The sequence below is a fragment of the Zalophus californianus genome, chromosome 4 (assembly GCF_009762305.2).
Source record: "Zalophus californianus isolate mZalCal1 chromosome 4, mZalCal1.pri.v2, whole genome shotgun sequence".
Classification (NCBI taxonomy): Eukaryota; Metazoa; Chordata; class Mammalia; order Carnivora; family Otariidae; genus Zalophus; species Zalophus californianus.
In genome coordinates, this window is record NC_045598.1 from 119,368,951 (window position 1) to 119,391,517 (window position 22,567).

Genomic DNA, 22,567 nt, shown 5'->3' on the forward strand with positions numbered 1-22,567 from the left:
TCTGTCCTCAGTGCAGAGTCTGCTTGAGGTTCTCTCTCTCCCTCTTCCTTTGTCCCTCCCCATGCTCACACGCACGGGCTCTCTCTTTCTCTAAATAGATGAATAAAATATTTTTTAAAAAATACATATGTAGGTGCGCCTGGGTGGCTCAGTCGTTAAGCGTCTGCCTTCAGCTCAGGTCATGATCCCGGGGTCCTGGGATGGAGCCCTGCCTCAGGCTCTCTGCTCCGCAGGAAGCCTGCTTCTCCCTCTCCCACGCCCCCTGCTTGTGTTCCCTCTCTCGCTGTGTCTCTCTCTGTCGAATAAATAAATAACATCTTTAAAAAAGTAAATAAATCATACATATTTATAGTTTTTGTTAGCACTCCTTTTATGAAGTTAGACAGTGTGGTCTGCCCCTAACCCTATTTATCCCATATGCCCTTTTTTTAGCACATGCTTCTGTAGAATGCAAAGCTTTAAATGAATGCATACATGATTTCATTTTTTAAAAAACTAGCTGTACTAGGAAAACAATAAGAATAGCTCTAGAGCAAACTGTAACTGATACAATATTCCTCCTTCACATCTCAGCACCAATTCTTCAGTCACAGTTGGCTTTCCAACAGGCTACCTTCCATAATTTCATCTTCTTGTATCATCTAGAAAAAAAATCTAGAAAAATGCCAAGCCTTAAACATTTTACCATTCATGCCCCTTTACTCAGGAGGCTACGAGGGGATATACGCTTCCAGAATGAGAGCCTGAGTGCTGGGATGCAGGAGTCAGGGGCTCAGGGCAGGAGAGCAGTGGGGTAAGGTCTAGGGCGATAGTGATGGAAGGTCCCCAGAAAACCTCCCCGGGACTGACAGAAGAATTTTAAGGCCAAAACATAATGGTTCTCTTCACCTCCAGGGACAAATCAGATGCTTTACTTAAAACCACATTAAGCTTCTAGTTCAAATTCCAACCCACCCTTGCATTGAAGTTCTTTCCTTCAATTAAAGCTGATAGGGTCAGTCTGATGCCTGGTCGAAGAGTCTGAGTACAAACCCAGTCCAATCAGGCTGGCGTTATTTATGTGAGCAGATAGAGAAGTTCTACAGTCCAGCTTGTGTTTAGCAGCAATGCCAAAATGGGTATTGTTACTGCCGGCCGTCCAGGCAAGGTTTATTGACGTTTCAGTCTTCTCGTTAACCTTCTGGTAGATAGACCCTTCAAATTCAGTGCAGTCAGTCACATGAGCGTGCAGCTGGAAGTCTACAGCCTTGTAACCCAGGGCGAAATTATTCTGTGACAGTTTGGATTTGGCTGTGTCAAAACTCACCTGATAGCCAGTAAGCCAACCTTCAAAGGCTAACACAGCCCAGCCATAGATGGTTGGTCCAGAAAAATCTATATAAACCTTCAGCATCGTCCTGGTAGAGGGGAGACAGGCCCTCTGGTCGGAGATATGTGTAACACACTGACTTACTGTGACCTAGGAAAGGCCACCAAAGATGTCTTCAATAAAGGATATGGATTCAGCATGGTCAAAATAGATCTGAGAACCAAATGTTGTAGTGGAGTGGAATTTTCTACTTCTGGTCATGCTTACACTGATACAGGGAAAGCGTCAGGCAACATAGAGACCAAATATAAGGTCTGTAACTATGGACTTACCTTCACCCAGAAATGAAACACAAACAATACTCTTGGAACAGAAATCTCTTTGGAGAATAAGTTGGCTGAAGGGTTGGAGCTGACTCTTGATACCATATTTGTACCAAACACAGGAAAGAAGAGTGGAAAATTGAAGGCCTCCTATAAACAGGATTGTTTCAGTCTTGGAATTCTCACCACTTTTATTCAACATAGTACTAAAAGTCCTAGCCATAGCTATTATACAACATAAAGAAATAAAAGGCACTCAAATTGATAAGGAAAAAGTAAAATTCTCACTATTTGCAGATGACATGATACTATGTATGTAAAATCCTAAAGACTTCACCAAAAAACTACTAGAATTGATAAATGAATTCAGTAAAGTCTCAGTCATTGTACAGAAATCTGTTGCATTCCTATACATTAATAATAAAGCAGCAGAAAGTGAAAGTAAGAAAACAATCCCATTTACAATTACATCAAAAACAGTAACATATCTAGGAATAAACTTAACCAAAGAGGTTAAAGACCTGTATTCTGAAAACTATAAAACACCTCTTGAAAGAAATTCAAGACAATGCAATGAAATGGAAAGACATTCCATGCTCATGGATTGGAAGAACAAATATTGTTAAAATAGCTATACTACCCAAAGCAATCTACACATTTAAGGCAATCCCTATCGAAATACCACCAGCATTTTTCACAGAACTAGAAAAATCCTAAAATTTATATGGAATCACAAAAGACCCTAAATAGCCAAAGTAATTTTGAAAAACAAAAACAACTGGAGGCATTATAATTCCAGTCTTCAAGTTATAATACAAAGTGGTATAATACAAATACAAAAATACACATTAAAACAATATGACACTGGCATTAAAATAGACACATAGTACAATAGAAGAGAATAGAAAACCCAGAAATAAACCCATGATTATATTGTCAATTAATCTTCCACAAAGGAAAAATGAGTATACAAAGGGAAAAAAAAAATCTCTTCAACAAATGGTGTTGGGAAAACTGAAGAGTTACATGCAAAAGAATGAAACTGGCCCACTTTCTTTCACCATACACAAAAATAAACTCAAAATGGATTAAAAACTTAAACGTGAGACCTGAAACCATAAAAATCCTAGAAGACAGCACAGGCAGTAATGGCTCTGACATCGGCTATAGCAACATTTTTCTAGATATGTCTCCTGAGGCAAGGGAAATGAAAGCAAAAGTGAACTATTGGGACCACATCAAAATAAAAAGTTTCCACACAGCAAAAGAAACAAAACTAAAAGGCAACCTACTGAATGGAAGAAGATATTTGCAAATAACTTATCCAATAAAGGGTTAGTATCCAAAATATATAAAGAACTTATACAACTCAAATCCAAAAAACAAACAGCCCAGTTTAAAAATGGGCAGAAGACATGAACAGACATTTCTCCAGAGAAGACTTCCAGATGGCCAACAGACACATAGAAAGATGTTCAACATCACTTATCATCAGGGAAATGCAAATCAAAACCACAATCACATACCACTTCACACATACCAGAATGGCTAAAATCAAAAACACAAGAAACAAGTGTTAGGATGTGAAGAAATAGGAACTCTCATGCACTGATGATGGGAATGCAAACTGGTACAACCACTCTGGAGAACAGTATGGAAGTTTCTCAAAAAATTAAAAATAGAACTACCCTATGATCCAGTAACCGCAGTACTAGGCATTTGCCCAAAAAATACAAAAACACGAATTCAAAGAGATACATGCACCCCTATGTTTATTGCAGCATTATTTACAATAGCCAAACTATGGAAGCAGTCCAAGTGTCCATCAATTGATGAATGGATGAAGAAGATGTGATATCTTTTATATATATATATGTTATATATATAATATATGTATAATATAAAATATTACAAATATTTATAAATATTATTAAAAAATCTTGCCATTTTCAATGACATGGATAGAGCTAGAGAGTATAATGCTAAGTAAAATAAGTTAGACTGAAAAAGACAAATACCATATGATTTCACTCATATGTGGAATTTAAGAAACAAAACAAAAGAACAAAGAAAAAAAAAGAAGAAAGAGAAACCAAGAAACAGACTCTCAACTATAGAGAACAAACTGGTGGTTACCAGAGGGGAGGTGGGTGGGGGGGATGGGTGAAACAGGTGATGGGGATTAAAGGGTACACTTATCACGATGAAAAAAATAATAAAATAATTAAAAATATACATGTAGGTGAGATAATTAAATCATCTTTCTGGCCTTGTTTGTTGCTTTTATTTATTTTTTAATTTTATTTTTTAGAGAGAGAGCGCGCATGCATGCAAGCACACATAAGGGTGGGGGGGAGGAGCAGAAGGGGAAGGAGAGAGAGAATTTTAAGCAGACTCCATGCTCAGTGCAGAGCTGGTCTCGGGGCTGGATCCCACAACCCTGAGATCACGACCTGAGAGGAAATTGAGTCGAACCCTCAACCAACTGAGCCACCCAGGTGCCCCAAGTTGCCTTTAATTGCACAGGCAATCTGCTCCTTATCTTGTGGTTTTTAGTTACTTCACTGTGTAACCATTTTTGAAGGCATTTTTGGTGACAACAAGGAATCCAGACTTATGTTAAAAATTTAACAGCTGGAGTGGTAAGAATGCAAATAATGCAACTAGGTGACAAAGTGTTCAAGGGGTACTTCTGGGCATGGCTACATGAGGAGGCCGAAAAAATGTCTCAACTTACTCTTTGGTCTGGCAGGTGAAATATTCTGTTGACATTGATTATTACAGAAATCTTAAGCTCTGACTTGTTAAAATGTGAAAACCAATTTGGATTCTAGGAAGAGAAAAATCTAGTAACTCTAGAATTATAGAAAAATTTCTGTTCCTCAGGCATTATGCCAGGCATCAAAGACCATTTCAAGCATCGCCCCAGCCCTCAGGAAGTTTCTATAAGATGAAGTAATGATTACACAGAAAAAACAACTGGGAAGACAGGCTAAGACAAGACCACCTCTGATGATATGTAAAATTACATGGCAGGGACTATGGCAAGAGCTGAAGGATGAGGGTGCCATCCAAAGGTCAAATTAATACAATTGTCTCATTATCCACACACAAGAGACTAAATGTTTGAAACTATAGTAATTTTCCTTATGAATACAGTTCAGAAATTATGCATTTTCCTGGCCATGTAAATGCAACCAAATGATTGATTCTGAATATCTGGAACACTTTTGGCCATGTCGAACTTGGAACAAAGCATTTGGCATCCTTTTTAAGGGTGTGTCCTTCCACAATTTAGGGAGGAATCCCTGCTATAATTCCACAGTTAAAAGCAAGTACAATTTTTAATATGCTGAAAGAGTACTATCCTGTGTGGTAGAGGAACACCCAGCTAATAAATGATGGAGCCCAGGGTAACCCAAATGTCAATGTGGCCCATCTCCTGTGGAGTGAGGATGCATTTAGAGACTTCAATGATTTTGCTTTCTTAGTGGAACCCATATGCTCTTAAATATTCCAGATATTATTAAAAATTAACTCGAATAGAAGTGGACTCAAAATATTATAGTGTTCCTTTAATGATTTTTTCGGACACTGATGTAGAAAAAGAGCCGTGTCCTTTTATCAACATGGCTATTTCAAATGTGCTCTCGTAAATTCTTGTATAGTATTGATCATTTCTTTCTATTTTCTGTATAAGAATTATGTATCAAGTGCACTAAAATATATTTAAATTTTGCTCCTTGTAAGAATTATTCATCGTGGTCAGTGAAAGAATATAGAAAACAGAACCTTGAGCTGCGCAGAGGGGCGGGCTGTGCACACATCAGCTCTGAGAAACAGACACAGCACCTCTGACTCCTCACTCCCAGAACAGCCCCGAGCATCTGTCCATCGGCAAAAGAACAGTCCGCCCCTGTGCTGAATCCGCAGAGGAACATCAGGGAGCAACCAACAGAACAAACTATAGGCACACATGGCAACCCGGACAAACATCTCGGACGGCAGGTGGGGCAGAGGCGGCCAAACAGAAGGGCAAGAGGCTCCATGTATACGAGCTCCCCGAGCCAGCGGCAACCTCCCACCCCCGACCCAAGGAGACACACAGGAGCGCAGCCTGGACCACAAATGCATGCGCGCAGGCTCGCAGTAGCATGACCCACAGCATCCGGAGCGTCGACGCCACCCAGCTGTGCGTCACGGAGGCAGGGACATAACGACCCGCTGTTCTTTAACCTTTAGGGAATGAAGCCCGGGCGTGCCAGGACACGGGTGACCCCCGAGGACGTTATGATCCGCCAGGAGGCCAGTCACAAAAGGACAAGTCCTGTAGGATCCACTCACAGAACATCCTGCAGCGATCCGACGGAGCAGCTGGGCCGGGGAGCTGCTGGGGACGGAGTTCTGGTGTGGGACGATGGAAACGTTCTGGAGGGGGAGGGTGGCGACAGCTGCTGGACACCGAAAATGTACTGAACCGAACGCTTAGAAATGGTTAAGATGCGAGATTTTGTTTTCTGTATTTTACCACGATTTGAAAGGAAGGAGAACACCTAACGCTGAGTGGAGGAAAGCCATCGGCGGTCACCTGGCAGGGGTGGCGATGTGGAAGGCACACCTGGGACAGAACCTTCCAGAATGACAGCAACGCGATGCCCGAGGGCTGGGGTGGTGGGTGCACAGATGGACACCTGTGTCAGAAGCCAATGAGCAGAACTCTTCAAATGGCTGTACTGTGGGGCTCCTGGGTGGCTCAGTCTGTTAAGTGTCTGCTAAACGTCTGCCTTCAGCTCAGGTCATGATCCTGGGGTCCTGGGATGAGTCTCGCCTCAGGTTCCCTGCTCAGCAGGGAGTTTGCTTTTCTCTCTCCTTCTGCCACTCCCCCTGCTCGTGCTCTCTCTTTCCAATAAATAAATAAAATCTTTTTTAAAAAATTAGAAAAACAGGGACGCCTGGGTGGCTCAGTCGGTTAAGTGTCTGCCTTCGGCTCAGGTCATGATCCCAGGATCCTGGGATCAAGCCCTGCAAAGGGCTCCCTGCTCAGCAGGGAGCCTGCTTCTCCCTCTCCCTCTGCTCCTTCCTATTGCTCATTCTCTCTCTCTCTCTCTCTCCAATAAATAAATAAATAAAATCTTTTTTAAAAAATTAAAATAAAATAGAACCTTGAAATAAAGCAAATGACCCAATTGACAATTGAAACTCCTTCCTTTTTAAGTCACATTTCACTTTAGTTTTGCTTGAAGATTTTTCAGCAGCCCCCTAAAATATTTCTATTTTGTGGAGGGGAGGACTTTCTAAATGTGGTAAAATTTAAATTTTTTTATAGAAGCAGAATTCAACACACATCTTTGAAAGGAGAGTCAAATACCATACAGTAAATTAATTTAACTATATATTTACAAGTTATGTTTACCTTACTGGTATGTCATCCAACCGTATTTTTATTACCTGTGAAATAGGTATGCTTCACTATGCTTAGTGAAACAAGTCAGTCAGAGAAAGACAAATACCATACGCTTTCACACATATGTGGAATTTTAAGAAACAAAAGAAAGCAAATAAGCAAAGGGAAAAAATAAGCGCAAGAGAGAGTCAAATCAAGAAACAGACTCTTATTATACAGAACAACCGATGGTTGGGGACCCGGGTGAAATAGGAGATGGGGATGAAGGAGTGTACTTGTTGAGATGAACACAGCGTGATATATGGAAGTGTTGAATTACTATATTGTTCACCTGAAACTAACACTGTAAGTTGACTAAATTAAAATGGAATTAAAATGAAATGACTGGAATTAAAATGAAAAACTTTAAAAAAAGTAACTTTGTAAAATTGTAAATACCTGGGAAAATGGTAATTTAACAGCAGAGACTATTCATATTTACACATGAATGTTCTATTATAAAATAACCAGTTTACACTAAATCCAAACTTAAAAAGTAATATTTACTAAGAAACAATTACTCACTTTTCACAAGTGTCTTTATATTTATTTCCATGTTCTTTTTCAATAGGGAGCATGCCTCAGGCATTTAAAAAGTGACTGACTTGGGGTGCCTGGGTGGCTTAGTTGGTTAAGCGACTGCCTTCGGCTCAGGTCATGATCCTGGAGTCCTGGGATCGAGTCCCTCATAGGGCTCCCTGCTCAGCAGGGAGTCTGCTTCTCCCTCTGACCCTCTTCCCTCTCGTGCTCTCTATCTCTCATTCTCTCTCAAATAAATAAAATCTTTTAAAAAAAAGTGACTGAATTAACAAAATATAATTTACATATTTGTTTTTCAGAAAGATATTCTCTTTTAAGTGAGATTCTCTAGAATGTACATAAACAAACTTGTTCCAGGAAAGTCAGCTGAGGAGTGTTTTAAGTGGTGGTTTCACTGTTCAATAAAACATTGTTTGTAATCTTGTTGATGTAAAACCCTGAGGAAGGAAATGTGTTCCGGAATGGAAGCACACATTATAAAGAGTTTAGTGCACTCTGGTTTGTCATGTGGCCGGAATTTCAAAAAGGAAGAGGAAGTTGCATAATTCAGTAGAGCAAGAGACCTGCAAGTGATCGACTTTTTATGGTAAAATTAAATATTAAGAAATAGCAACAATGCGGGGCGCCTAGGTGGCTCAGTCATTAAGCATCTGCCTTCTGCTCAGGTCATGGTCCCAGGGTCCTGGGATCGAATCCCACATTGGGCTCCCTGCTCCGCGGGAAGCCTGCTTCTCCCTCTCCCACTCCCCCCCTGCTTGTGTTCCCTCTCTCACTGTGTCTCTTTCTGTCAAATAAATAAATAAAATCTTAAAAAAAAATAGCAACAATGCTAATTACGGTAGTACTATTCATTATTAGTATTTCAAGGACCTTAAAATGACAAAGTTCTCAGTTCTGAAAATTGAATAAAAATGTATTGTAATCATTCTTATATTTACTCCTACCCATAGGCAACATTATAACAGGAAGAGATCTAAGAGGCATTTTTTTGAAAATAAGAATACTGTACTTTAGGCATAGCATGGAATATACAGAGATTTTAATATGTAGTAATATCTTTGGTTAGGCATACCTACCTTGATAATTGTTAGAGTATATTCATATTTGTGGGTCTGTTTTTGTATCAGACCACTCAAAGTCCAAGTCTGACTGACTTGTTTTCACTAAGCATCATACGTTAGCTCTATCCACGTCATTGCAAGTGGCAAGATTTCATTCTTTTTTATGGCTGAATAATATTCCATTGTATGTATATACCACATCTTCTTTACCCATTCCTCAGTCGATGGACACTAGGGCTGCTTCCATATCTTAGCCATTGTGTATAATGCTGCTATAAACATAGGGGTGCTTGTATCCCTTTGAATTGGTGTTCTTGTATTCTTTTACAAAGGTATTTTTAAAATTCCTTGATCAGACATTATTTTGCCATAGTGAAGTGGTCATCAGCACTAAACATTCTATCACAGTCATGAGCCAAAACTTTCACAGGTAATAAAAATATGGTTGGATGTTCTGGAAAATAATATTAGCATCTATAGCTAACCTGTGATCATGTTTTGGGTCTAAACTAATAAATAATATGTTGATCTTACTATGTCTACATAGATATTGTTCAAAGTCATGTAAAGTGATATGATTACATTTTTTTTCTTGGTCAGTTTGCCTCATTCCCCCCCGCCCCGACTGCTTTGTACTCTAATTTCTTATTAATTCATCTCCCCTCTCCGAGAAACAGTAATCTCTTGTTCTGTTCAAATATGTTACTTTTCTTGGAGACACTCCCCCTAGAGCCCTCTATCATCCAGTTTCAAATGGGACTGCTCCCTTCTGGGCCTCTTGTATAGCTGTCATTTGAGGATCTTCCTTCATGTTCTTCAACAATGTTCGCTTGAGGCTGAAGCCTCTGTGTTGTGGGAACCTCCTCACCCCCTTTTCTTTTTCCTTGTTGTATTCTTATTTTTGTGCAGCAAATGCACATTTAGGTTGTCATTTACTTTCTGACAAAGAGAGCATGAGAGATAAACTTTATGATTCTTTGTATTGTTTATAAAAATGTCTTCATGTATCACACTTGAATGATCTCATCTGCCTCAGTGTAGACCCCTAGGTTAGAAATCATTTTCCCTTATAATTTTGAAGGCATTGGTCCATTGTCTAATGGCTTCAGGCATTTCTATTGAGAAGTCCAATGCATTCTGATTCTCAGTCACGAGCACAGGACCTGTTTCTTCTACCTGGGAACCTGTGCATGAACTCAGTCTCCAGTGCCCTCTCCTCCTTAAGGGTGGGGAACCGAGGCTGAAAGTACCAACTCTCTAATAAAAAAGACTTTAATTTATTTGACAGAGAGAGAGAGCACAAACAGGGGAAGTGGCAGGCAGAGGGAGAAGCAGGCTCCCCACGGATCAGGAAGCCCAACGTGGGACTCAATCCCAGGACCCTGGGATCATGACCACAGCCAAATCCAGACACTTAACCAACTGAGCCACCCAGGGGCCCTGTCTCTAATCAAACTCTTGGTCTTCCTGACAACCAGCCTCCAGCATGGAGCTATCCAGGGCTCCTACACCCTCCAGCCATTAGCCACCTCATTAACATAATAAGGACACACCTCTCACTCTTGAAACTCAAAGTGTTTCTGAAGTTCTGATCCAGGAACTGGAGACAAAGACTAAGTATATGTATGCACACCTCATACTGTCCTATGGCTTTTGACAAAAGCTAATGTCGTGGTCTACCGTTATGATATCATACAAAGTAGATTCACCACCCTGGGTTTCACCTACTTATCCTTCTCCTTATTCCCCACACTTGTGCTAACTATTTTTTACTGCCTCTATAGTTTGACTTTTTCCATAGTGTCATATAGTTAGAATCATATAGTATGTGGCCTTTTTAGACTGTCTGCTTTCACATAGAAATATGCATTCAAGTTTCCTCCATGTTCTTGCTTGACTTGACAGCTCATTTCTTTTTCTTGCTGAATAATATTCCATAGTATGGATGTACCACAGTTTATCCATTCACCTATTGAATGATACCATGTTTGCTTCCAGTTTGGGGCAATTACGAATAAAGCAGCCATAAATGCAGAGTTTTTTTGTTTGTTTGTTTTTAAAGAGTTATCTATTTACTTGAGAGAGAGAGAGCACAGGCAGGAGAGGCAGAGGGAGAGGCAGAAAGAATCCCAAGCAAACTCCACACAGAGCATGGAGCCCACCATGGGGCTCCATATCAAGACCCCAAGATCATGACCTGAGCCGAAACCAAGAGTCGGAAGCTGAACCAACTGTGCCATCCAGGCACCCCCACGTGCAGAGTTTTGTGTGAACACAAGTTTTCTACTCATGTGAGCAAATATTCACGAGCGTGGTAACTGGTTCATACGGCAAGAGTATGTTGATCTGTGTTAAGAACTTCCAAATTACCATCCAAAGTGGCTGTACCATTTACATTCCTACCAGCAATGAACAAGCATTCTGGTTGCTCCATACCCTCACTGGCATTTGGTGTTGTCAGTATTTTGGATTTTAGCCTTGCTCATAGGCATGCCATGGCATCTCATTGTGGTTTTAATTTGCATTTCTCTAATGTCATATGCTGTTGAGTCTCCTTTCATACACTCACTTTTCATTTCTATATCTTATTTGGTGAGGTGTCTGTTCAGATCTTTTGCCCGGTTTTAAATTGGGTTGTTTTCTTATTGTTGAGGTTTTGGTGTTCTTTGCATATTTTGAATACAAGCCCTTTATCAGATATGTATTTTGCATATATTTTCTCCTAGTTTGTGGCTTGTCTTTTCCTTCTCTAAACAGTGTCTTTCACAGAGCAGAAGTTTTAAATTTTAGTGAAGTTTAACTTGTAAATTTTTTCTTTCGTGGATTGTGTTTTTGTTGCTTCTAAAAACTTATGACCAAACCCAAGGTCACCTAGATTTTCTCCAATGTTGTCTTTCAGAAGTTTAGTTTTGCATTTTAAATTTAAGTCAATGATCCATTTCATTTTATTTTTTTAAGATTGTATTTAGTTATTTCAGAGAGAGAGAGAACACAAGCAGGGAGGAGGGGCAGAGAATGAGAGAGAAGCAGACTCCCTTTAGAGGTCCTATCCCAGGACCCTGGGATCAAGACCTGAGCGGAAGGTAGATGCTTAACTGACTGAGCCACCCAGGCGCCCCAGTGATCCATTTCAAATTAAGTTTTGCAAAAGGTGTAAAGTCTATGTTTACACCTTTTTTTTTTTTACATGTGGATGTTCAGTTGTTTCAGCACCATTTTTTGAAAAAACTATCCAAGTAACACATTTGTCAAAGACTCATTGAATGTATTTGTGTGAGTCTATTTCTGGGCTCTGTATTCTTTCCACTGATCTATTTTTCTAGTCTTTTGCCAATACCACACTGTTTTGAATACTGTAGCTTTATAGCAAGTTTTAATATTGGGCACTGTCAGGCCTGTGACTTTGTTCCTCTTCTTCAGTATTGGTTGGCTTTCCTGGGACTTTTGTCTTTCCATAAAGACTTTAGGATTAGCTTGTTGATGTCCAAAAAATAACTTGCTGAGATTTTGAGATTGTGTCAAATCTATCAAGTTGGGAAGAACTGACATCTTTTTTCTTTTAAGATTGTATTTATTTGAGAGAGAGAGAATGAGAGAGAGAGAGAGCATGAGAGGGGGCAGGGTCAGAGGGAGAAGCAGACTCCCTGCTGAACAGGGAGCCTGATGGGGGACTCGATCCTGGGACCCCAGGATCATGACCTGGACTGAAGGCAGTTGCTTAGACTGAGCCACCCAGGCACCCAGAACTGACACCTTGACAATATTCAATCTTCCCACTCATAAACATGGAATATCTTTCCATTTATTTGGATCTTCTTTGATTTCTTTCATCCAAATTTTATAGTTCTCCTCATATAGATTTTATACACATTGTGTTAGATTTATACCTATTTCATTTTTTTTGTGCTAATGTAAGTGGTATTGTGTCTTTAATTTCAAATTCCAATTGTTCATTCCTGGAAAATATAAACAAGTAGTTTTGTATATGTTAACCTTGTATCTTACAACTTTGCTGTAATTGCTTATTATTTTTAGGGTTTTTTTGGGGGGTTAATTTTTTGGGATTTTGTACATGATCGTGTCACATGTTTATTATTAAAAAACAGGTATATTTCTTCCTTACCAGCCTATTGTCTAATTATTTGTAATGTCTATTTTATCAGCTAGACCATAAACTCTCTGAGGGTGAGTTTTCATCTTGTTTACTTGTCATCTCTTTTATGCTCAGATTTTTATTAGTTTGACCACATTAAATTGTTGTGGCACTAAATAACTTAGCTAGTAATTAAATGCTTCTAAGTTAATGGTATTTTGTCAAGTACTCTATGTTACTCTATGGTAACTATGGTAAACTTGGCTAATTTAGTGCCTCAGTTTCTCTGTGTGCTAACAGGGATGTTGTATCTATGTTATAGATTGGTGTAAGGACTAAAGTCCATCTACATCAAGTTCTTAGGACAGTACCTGGAACACAGTCAGCCCTCAATAAATACAGATTTTCAGTGTTTGCATTAGGAAATGGGTTATTGATTTTGCGCAGTACTACACATAACCTTGAACAGCCAATGAACTTTTCGCTCGGACAAAGAGTAATAAAAGCCAAAGAAAAAAGTTGTAACAAAGAGGGCAGGAGTTGCGAAGGGTTAGTGGAAGCAATGTTTCTGAGGCTGTGAGTGGAGAGGTAAAGTGAGAGGGTCAAGATGAGTAGGAGTAAAGTGGTGGAAGTCCAAGGCTGGCAAGGAAATCTCCAAAGGATAGGTTCTCGGGACTTTCTTTGTATTGGAGGTGATGGGAACCAAATGACCCTGAGGACAGATGAACACGGCAGAAGGCAGGTAGCACTGACCCTCCGCACTACCCCTGGGGAGGGTGGAGAAGGTGGGGAGCATAAACCCAAGCAGCGATAGGCGGCTTTACCTCCCCCAACCCTAGCGCGAGCAGGAACGGCCCACGCCCCGCCCCCGTCATCCCCCCCCACCGCCGCTGCCCTGTTACCATAGGGACTGGGTCACCTGACCGGGAGCCGCGCGCCTGCGCGGGCGGAAAGCGGGGGCGGCACCGTGACGCGCCTCGCGGGCGGTCCTCGGGCGCGAGCGGCTCTTCTGTCTTCGGGTCTCGGAAGTCCGTGCCAGTTACCGGAGGCGGCAGCGGCAACGGCGGTGAGCGGGTCCTTGTGGCCTAGGTGAGCAGCGGTGTGGGGAGAGAGGGGCGCTCAGGCCGCGTCCTGGGTTTGGGGACTAGGGGCGGAGGCGATGGAGCCACGGGTCACTTAGCGGAGAGCGTCTGGGTCTCAGAGGTTTTCGGGAAGCAGCGGCGACGCCCTCTCCTCAGTGGTCTCCGCGCCCCTCTTCGCGCCCTGCGGGGCCCGGGGCGAAAGTTTGCGCGAGCGGCACGCTCTGCCTGCTACCCGGTGGGTTTCGTGGTCTCGCCCCGCACTGGGGCGAGGAGCGAGGGGCGAGGGGGCCGTGGGGGGACGCCGGGGGGTCGGCGGGGTTAGGGACAGCCCTGAGGCCCGGCCCGCGGCGACGCCGTCAGCTGCCGCCTCAGCTCGGACTCCTCTTTCTGGTCCGTCTCGACCGTTTTTTGTTCCTCTTGGCTGAGATCCCTGGGGACCGGTGGAAGGAAGAGCGGCTGGCTGTGGCTCGTCACGGTGCTCTGCGTTCCTTGGACTGTACCCAGTCACCTTCCTGGGTGGCTTAATCGGACCGCCCTGGATTTGGAAGGAGGAAGGAGGTGTCTGTTGAGTGGGCCAAGCCTTGACTTTCTGGAAGGGGGTGGGGAGGGGTTGTTCGCTGCGCGCCTATTCCTGGAGAAGTTGGAGGAAAGGGAGAAACGTTCCAGCAGGGTGTGTGCAGAAGGAAATATCCCTTGAGATGTAATGACTCACAGTTTTCATTTCACGATTTCCTTGTAATAAGGGGAAAGTGAAGGCATATGGATGTGGAAAGTTTACCTTTTCACCAAAGTGGAATTATTTAATCATGGAGTCTTCCAATGTGCCAGTTTTTGAAAGGAATTTCTAGGTTATCTAGTCTGTATATATTATCTGCATACGCATTTACTGTGATTTCTTTTTTCCTTTATGTAAGTACATTACTTCGTAAGTACATTTGGTTTACCAAACTCTTAACATCTACGTGTTTGAAAGAAAAAAACAAAAAGGAAAATTACGTTGAAAACAGCTGCAGGCTGTTAGCTTTATCTTCAATGTATTTAAGTGATTAAAATTCAGATTTTCCAATCTTTACCTTTTCTATTTGAGGTTGAGGGCAAACGGTTAAAAAAATTTTTTTTTCATGTTTTCTATTACCAATTTAGTTCTATAAACTTTTGTCTTTTAAATGGTACGGAAATATTATAGATCAAGTGGTTTGTGCCACAGAATGAAAATAAGGAAGTGGAGTGTCTTTTAAAATGTTCAGGAAATAGTCCATTATAATACAGATTTAACGTTGACAACATTAACTTTTAATTTTGAGTATTATAAGCATATAAAAATCTTTACCAGAAGAGGATGAATTTACAAATAGTTGACAGTTGAATGTACTCTTCAATAAAACCATTTCTTAAACATAACTATTTTTTTTCCTCTTTTTGCCAGATTTAGGTACTTTTTTTAGGTAGTAAATGCCAAGATTTTCTAAAAAAAAAATTCCTCTGAACAACTTCAAAAAATCTAGTAATAGTTATATTAGCATTTATTAATTTCTTTCCAAGTGCTGCCAACATTATTTGTACATTTATTTAACTTTTGAGGTGATAAACAGTAACATGGCTCGAAATGTAAGCAATAAAAAGGTTCTCAGTGTAGTCTCCTTCCTTCTAAAGGTCCCCAGCCAACCACATTTCCTTCCTATAGGAGGCAACTGTTTTATGTTTCTTAGGTATCCGTCCAGGGATATTTAATACCTATACAAACAAACATATATTCTCCCCCTTCCTCTTTTCTTTTTTATTGTGGTAAAATACACATAACAGAATTTACCATCTCAACCATTTTTAAGTGTGCAGTTCAGAGGTTTAGTTCAGAGGTTTTTAAATGCACTGACAGTGTTATACAACCATTACCACCATCCATCCTTAAAAAACTCGTCATCTTGTAAAATGGAAACTCTATACCCATTAAACAGTAAGTGGGGACTTACTGTTACATACTTACTTACATTCTCTCCTTCCCCCAGACCTTGGTAACCACCATTATACCTTTATGATTTTTGACTAAGTACCTCATATAAGTGGGATCATACAGTCTTTGTCTTTTTGTGATTGGTGTTTTTCACTTAATGTAATGTCTTCAAGATTCATCCAGCATGTCGCAGAAATTCCTTCCATTTTAAAGCTGAATAATGTTTCACTGTATGTGTATACCACATTTTGCTTGTCCGTTCATTTATAGATGGACACTTGCATTACTTCCATGTTTGAGCTTTTGTGGATTTTGCTGCTGTGAACATGGGTGTACAAATATCTCTTTAGACATAGAATTTAAGTCTTGGATGTATACCCAGAAGTGGAATGATGGATCATATGGTAATTAATTTTTTTTTTTTTTGTGGAACCACCATACTGTTTTCTAGTGGCTCTACCATTTTATATTCCCATCAGCAGTGCACAAGGGTTCCAATTTTTCCACATCCCCTCTAATTGATCCTTTCTTTTTTTTAATTCCAATATAGTCAACTTACAGTGTTATTTAGTTTCAGGTGTACAATATAGTGATTCAGCAATACCATATATCACCCAGTGCTCATTAGGACAAATACATTCCTTAATCCCCATCACCAATTTCACTGATCCCTCCAGCCACTTCCCTTCTTGTAACCATCAGTTTGTTCTCTATAGTTAAGAGTCTGTTTTTTGGTTTGCCTCTTTTTCTCCCCGTTGCTCATTTGTTTCTTAAATTCCACATTTCACATATGAGTGAAATCATATGGTATTTGTCTTTTTCTGTCTTATTTTGCTTAGCATACTTCCTAGCTTATTCATTTCCAAATGGCAAGAAGTCATTCTTTTTTATGGCTGAATAATATTGTGTGTGTGTTTGTGTGTACATCCCACATCATCTTCATTCATCTATTGATGGACACTTGGGCAGCTTCCATAGTTTGGCTATTGTAAATAATGCTGCAGTAAACACAGGGGTGCATGTATCCCTTTGAATTCGTGTTTTGTTTTTTTTTTAAGATTTTTATTTATTTATTTGACAGAAAGCACAAGTAGGCAGAGAGGCAGGCAGAGAGAAGGGGCGAAGCAGATTCCCCCCTGAGCAGGGAGCTTGACGTGGGGCTCGATCTCAGGACCCTGGGATCATGACCTGAGCCGAAGGCAGCCGCTTAACCGACTGAGCCACCCCGGTGCCCCTGAATTCGTGTTTTTGAATTTTTTGGGTAAATACCCAGTAGTGCAATTACTGGATTGTAGGGTAGTTCTATTTTTAATTTTTTGAGGAAGTTCCATACTGTTTTCCAGAGTGGCTGCACCAGTTTGCATTCCCACCAACAGTGCAAGAGGGTTCCTTTTTCTCACATCGAGGCCAACACTTGTTTTTTTCTTGTGTTTTTGATTTTAGCCATTCTGGTAGGTGTGAAGTGATATCTCATTGTGGTTTTGATTTGCATTTCCCTGATTATGAGTGATGTTGAACATCTATTCATGTGTCTTGGCCATCTGGATGTGTTTTTTAGAGAAATGTCTGTTCATGTCTTCTGTCCATTTTTAAATTGGATTATTTGTTCTTTGGGCTTTGAGTTGTATAAATTCTTTATATATTTTGGATACTAACTCATTATCAGGTGTCATTTGCAAATATCTTCTTTCATTCAGTAGGTTGCCTTTTAGTTTTGTTGATTGTTTCTTTTTGCTGTGCAGAAACCTTTTATTTTGAGGTAGTCCCAATAGTTTATTTTTGCTTTTGGTTTTCTTGCCTTAGGAGACTTAACCTAGAAAAATGTTGCTATAGCCCATGTTAGAACCGTTACTGCCTGTGCTCTCTTCTAGGATTTTTACGATTTCAGGTTTCACATTTAGGTCTTTAATCCATTTTGAGTTTATTTTTTGTGTATGGTGTGAGAAAGTGGTCCAGTTTCATTCTTTTGCATGTATCTGACCAATTTTCCTTCAATACCTGTTTTTTGTTTTTTTTAATAGTAGCCATTCTAATGGGTATGAGCTGGTATCTCCTAGTTTTGATTTGCATTTTTGTAATGATTAATGATGTTGAGCATATTTTCATGTGTTTATGGCCATTCTTGTATCTTTTTTTGACAAATGTCTATTCAAGTCCTTTGCTAGTTTTTTTTTTTTTCTTGTTGAGTTTTAGTACTCTAAATATTATAGGTATTAATCCCTTGTTGGATATATGATTTGCAAATATTTTCTCCCTTTCTGTGGTTGCTTTTTTTTGCCTTGATGCTATCTGTTCATGTACAAAAATTTAAAATTTTCATGAAGTCCAGTGTGTCTAGATTTTCTTTTGTTACCTGTGCTTTTGGTATCATGTCCAAATAAATCACTGGTAAATCCAAAGTCATGAATCTTTTGTCCTATGTTTTCTTCTAAGAGTTTTTATTGTTTTAGGTCTTAAGTTTAGGTCCTTTACCCATTTTGAGTTAATTTTTGTAAGTAGTGTTAGATAAGGGTCCACCTTCATGCTTTTGCACATGGATGTCCAATTTTCTCAGCACCATTTGTTGAAAAGACTTGTACTCATTGAATGGTCTTGGCACTCTTGTCAAAAATCATTTAACATATATGTGAGGGTTTATTTCTAGGCTTTCTGTTCTTTTCCATTGATCTATATGCCATTGTGCTAATACCTTATTTTGATTAGTGTAGCTTTATAGTACATTTTGAAATGAGGAAGTATGAGTCTTCCACTTTTGTTCTTTTTCAAGATTGTTTTGTATGTTTGACTCCTTTGAGATTTTATATGGATTTTAGGATGAGTTTTCTATTCCTGAAAAAAGTCATTGTGATTCTGATAAGGATTGCATTGAATCTTGAGATCACTTTGGATGATACCGACATTTTAACAGTATTAAGTCTACCAATCCATGAACGTGGGTTGTGCTTCATTTTATTTATATTCGCTTTCATTTCTTTCAGCAGTGTTTTGTAGTTTTCTCTCTTTTTTTATTAAATTTATTTTAGAGAGCACAAGCAGGGGGAGTGGTAGAGGGAGAGGAGGAGGGAGCGGGAGAGAACATCTCAAACCACACTCTGTGCTGAGCACAGAGCCTGATGTGGGGCTCGATACCACGACCCTGAGGTCATGAACTGAGCTGAAATCAAGAATTGGATGTTTAACAGACTGAGCTACCCCAGTGTGCCAAGAAACCCATGTTTTTATTCTAAATTTTCCTGGATTTGAAAGTATATATAGCTGAAATGGGCAGCATCTTTTTGAGTACAACTAATTGCTCATCAGTTGTCATGCATGAAATTAGCACATGTCCATCTTATATTGTTCCCAGGTTTCAAATGTCTCTGTTATAGCTTATCATTATTTATGGTTCTTCTTTATGAACTTGGTTGTCAAAATACAATACTGATTCTAGATCTCAAATATATCTCTAATTCTCTTGTTACCATCTGGTAATTTTTGTACTTGCATTGTCAAAATGCAGTACTTTTGCAAATGCCTCATGACTTTTTTTTATTTTTAAGATTTTATTTATTTATTTGACAGAGAGATAGAGAGCACATGTAAGCAGAGTGGCAGGCAGAGAGGGAGAAGCAGGCTCTCCACTGAGCAGGGAGCCTGACGTGGGGCTCCATCCCAGGATCCTGGGATCATGACCTGAGCCAAAGGCTGCCCCTTAACAGACTGAGCCACCCAGGCGCCCCCTAATGGCTCATGATTTTATTGAGAGGATGACCATCTTTTTTGTTTTGTATTTGCAGAGAATTTTCATTTATACTTCATATTATAAACACCAATTAGAATAATCAATGTGATGAGTTTTAGAAAATTTCACTATATTACTCTTTCTTTCCAGTCATATTTGTTTAAAGGCCAACCTTCATTTGGCCATTTAAAAGCCATACATATACAGTAAATTTTGGTCTACAAATATAAAAGTAAAAGATGATAATATATTAGTAAAACAGGATCAAGGGACTTGTTTCAAAATATTGCATGATAAAGTTCTTCCTTTTGAATGACTGAAAAGTTTAATTTCTTTTATTAATTACAAGTATATTTACTTATTCTTAAATTTGAAAATTTCAATTAGGATATCATGATGGTCTGAAAATTCATGGTCTGTGATTTGCTTATTTAATCAATTTCCTCATTATCATAAGAGTCTAGGGTACAGCTGCATGTCTTCTGATTTGTCTAATAACCGTTTTCCTCCAGTTTCTTTTCTCTGCCATCATGGGTGAAAAATGAAAAATTCCTAGTGTTCAAGGAGCACTTTTTTAGAAAGCAAGCTACAGATTTAGTGTCTTCAGAGTTTATGTGTTCTTGAAAGAGGATGCAGTACTTTGGGCAATACAAACTGAAGGATGAAAGAAATGTGATTATTTCAGTACTCCGTCAATCTAGGTGATCTGATGAATTCTGATGTAATAATTTCTGGATTGATGAAATAGAAAGGTGTTTCAAGATAGAGGGAAACAAGTTCACTAAATTCCCATAATAGACTTAGATTTCTAAAAAAGTTCAGTTGAACCCTTATGATATTTAAAAGATAGAGTGATTTTACTACATTTAAAGATTTTTCTTTGTCTTTTTTCTTTGAAAGATCTCAAAGAATAAAAGTCACTAAATAGAACTGCTGAGAAAAGGAACTCAAAAATTAAGATTGAGTCCATTGGACCCTGATGGAATAGAAAGGGTTGAGGGCAGATTTCTGAACCCTAGTCTAGACTTAACTGTTTCAGTTTCTGGGCTAGGACTCTAGAATCTTTATTAACATATTTGGTTTATCTTTATGGACTTTAAATTTGAAGAAATGCTGTTTTAGGGCCTTAAGATGGTTTTTAATTTGCTATCATATGGTAGTCTAGTAGTCCCTCCTTATCTGCATGGTCAACTGTGGTCTGGAAGCAGATGATTCTCCTTCTGATGTATCATCATCAGGTCAGTAGTAGCCTAACACTAGGTCACAATGCCTTTGTCATTCGCCTCACTTCATCTCATCATTTTATCATCTAACATCACAAGAAGGGCAGGTACAGTACAGTAAGATCTTTAGAGAGAGAGAGCACATTCATATAACTTGCAGTATGTTGTTTTATTGTTACTAATTTCTTACTGTGCCTAGTTGTAATTTAAACTTTATCACAGTTGTATATGTATAGGAAAAAGCATAGTATATATAGGTTCAGTACTGTACCTAATTTCAGATACCCACTAAGGGTCTTGGAATGTGTCCCTTTTGGATTAAGGGGGTACTTTAGGTTACTTTCCTGATGTGCATTTGTTGTTTCTTGTGTTAGTTAAAGTTTTGTACTGTATTACTGAAGCTAATTAGGCTACTTATATGTTTAAATAAAGGAATAGTTTGATAGGCTGCCTTCCTATGAGAAGAATTTATGGGACTAGAACGTTCAAGCCCTTTGCTATTGAAGAGTTCCAGGAACATAGCATGTAGTGGCAGATACTTAAAGAAAAATGTGTTCTAATTTTTTTGCCTTACAGAAAAGATTCTTTGTTGGTTTACTGTATCATACATTAAGTTGGTGGCAGAGCTGAGACTAAGGCTTGGCTTTTTTTTCCCCCACTATATTTTTTAATTTTTTAAATTTTTAAAAATTTAGGTGTAATACAGCTATAACATTATATTAGTTTTAGGTGTATAACATAATGATTGTATATTTGTGTATAATATGAAATGATCACAGTAAGTCTAGTTAACATCCGTCACCATAGTTTTTTTTCTTGTGGTGAGAACTTTTAGGATTTACTCTTTTAGCAACTTTCAAATATACGGGACAGCATTATTAACTCTAGTCATCATCCTGTACATTATATCTTCAGGACTTACTTATTTTATAAGTGGAAGTTTGTGCCTTTTGACCCCCCTTCACCCATTTTGCCCATTCCTTTCCTTTCCCACCTCCCTCCCATCTCTGGGAACCACCAATCTGTTCTCCGTATCAATGAGGTTTTTTTTTGTTGTTTAGAATCTACATATAAATGAGGTCATTTGGTTATTGTCTTTGACTTATTTCACATAGCATTATGTCCTTAAGGTCTGTTCATATTGTCACAAATAGCAAGATACCCTATTTTTTTTATGGCTTAAAACTTCATTGTGTGTGTTTGTGTAGTCTCATCCATAGATGAATGGCAAGATTTCCTCTTCTGTTAAGGCTGAAAAATATCCCATTGTGTATATATACCACATTTTTTTTTTTACCTATTCATCCATTTGTGGACACAGCTTGCTTCCATGTCTTGGTTATTGTAAATGGTGCTGCCTGGAACATGGAGATGCAGATATCTTTAATTTAGTGTTTTTTCCTTCATATAAATACCTGAAGGTGGAATTGCTGGATCATATGGTGGTTCTATTTTTAATTTTTGGAGGAACCTCTCTGCTGTTTTCCACAGTGGTTGCACCAATTTACATTCCCACCAGTGGTGTACAAGGGTTCCTTTTTCTCCGTATCTTCACCAACACTTATTTCTTGTCATTTTGATAATAGCCATTCTAACAGGTGGAGGTGCTGTCTCATTCTTGTTTTGATTTGCATTTCCCTAATGATTAATGATGTTGAATTGAGCACCTTTTCATGTACTTGTTTGCCATCTGTATGTCTTTGGGAAAATGTCTATTTGGATCCTCTGTCCAATTTTGGATCAGATTTATTTTTTAATTTTTTGCTCTTGAGTTGTAGGAGTTCTTTATTTTGGATATTAACTCCTTATCAAATATATGAC

At 39.1% G+C, this 22,567-nt stretch overlaps 1 protein-coding gene and 1 pseudogene across 2 annotated transcripts in view; one reads left to right on the forward strand and one right to left on the reverse strand.

The window, feature by feature from the left end:
• Positions 1 to 933: 933 nt before the first annotated feature.
• On the reverse strand, positions 934 to 1,393 carry LOC113925862 (annotated as a pseudogene).
• Positions 1,394 to 13,712: 12,319 nt separating this feature from the next.
• The window catches only part of LOC113932733 (syndecan binding protein), a 35,862-nt gene continuing 27,007 nt past the window's right edge, over positions 13,713 to 22,567 (forward strand). The window contains exon 1 of one of the 2 annotated variants that reach the window (XM_027612083.2): positions 13,713 to 13,858. The gene's annotated coding sequence lies outside the window, so the exon portion shown is untranslated. The remainder of the gene's footprint in view (positions 13,859 to 22,567) is intronic. The other variant, XM_027612075.2, reaches the window with a different exon arrangement.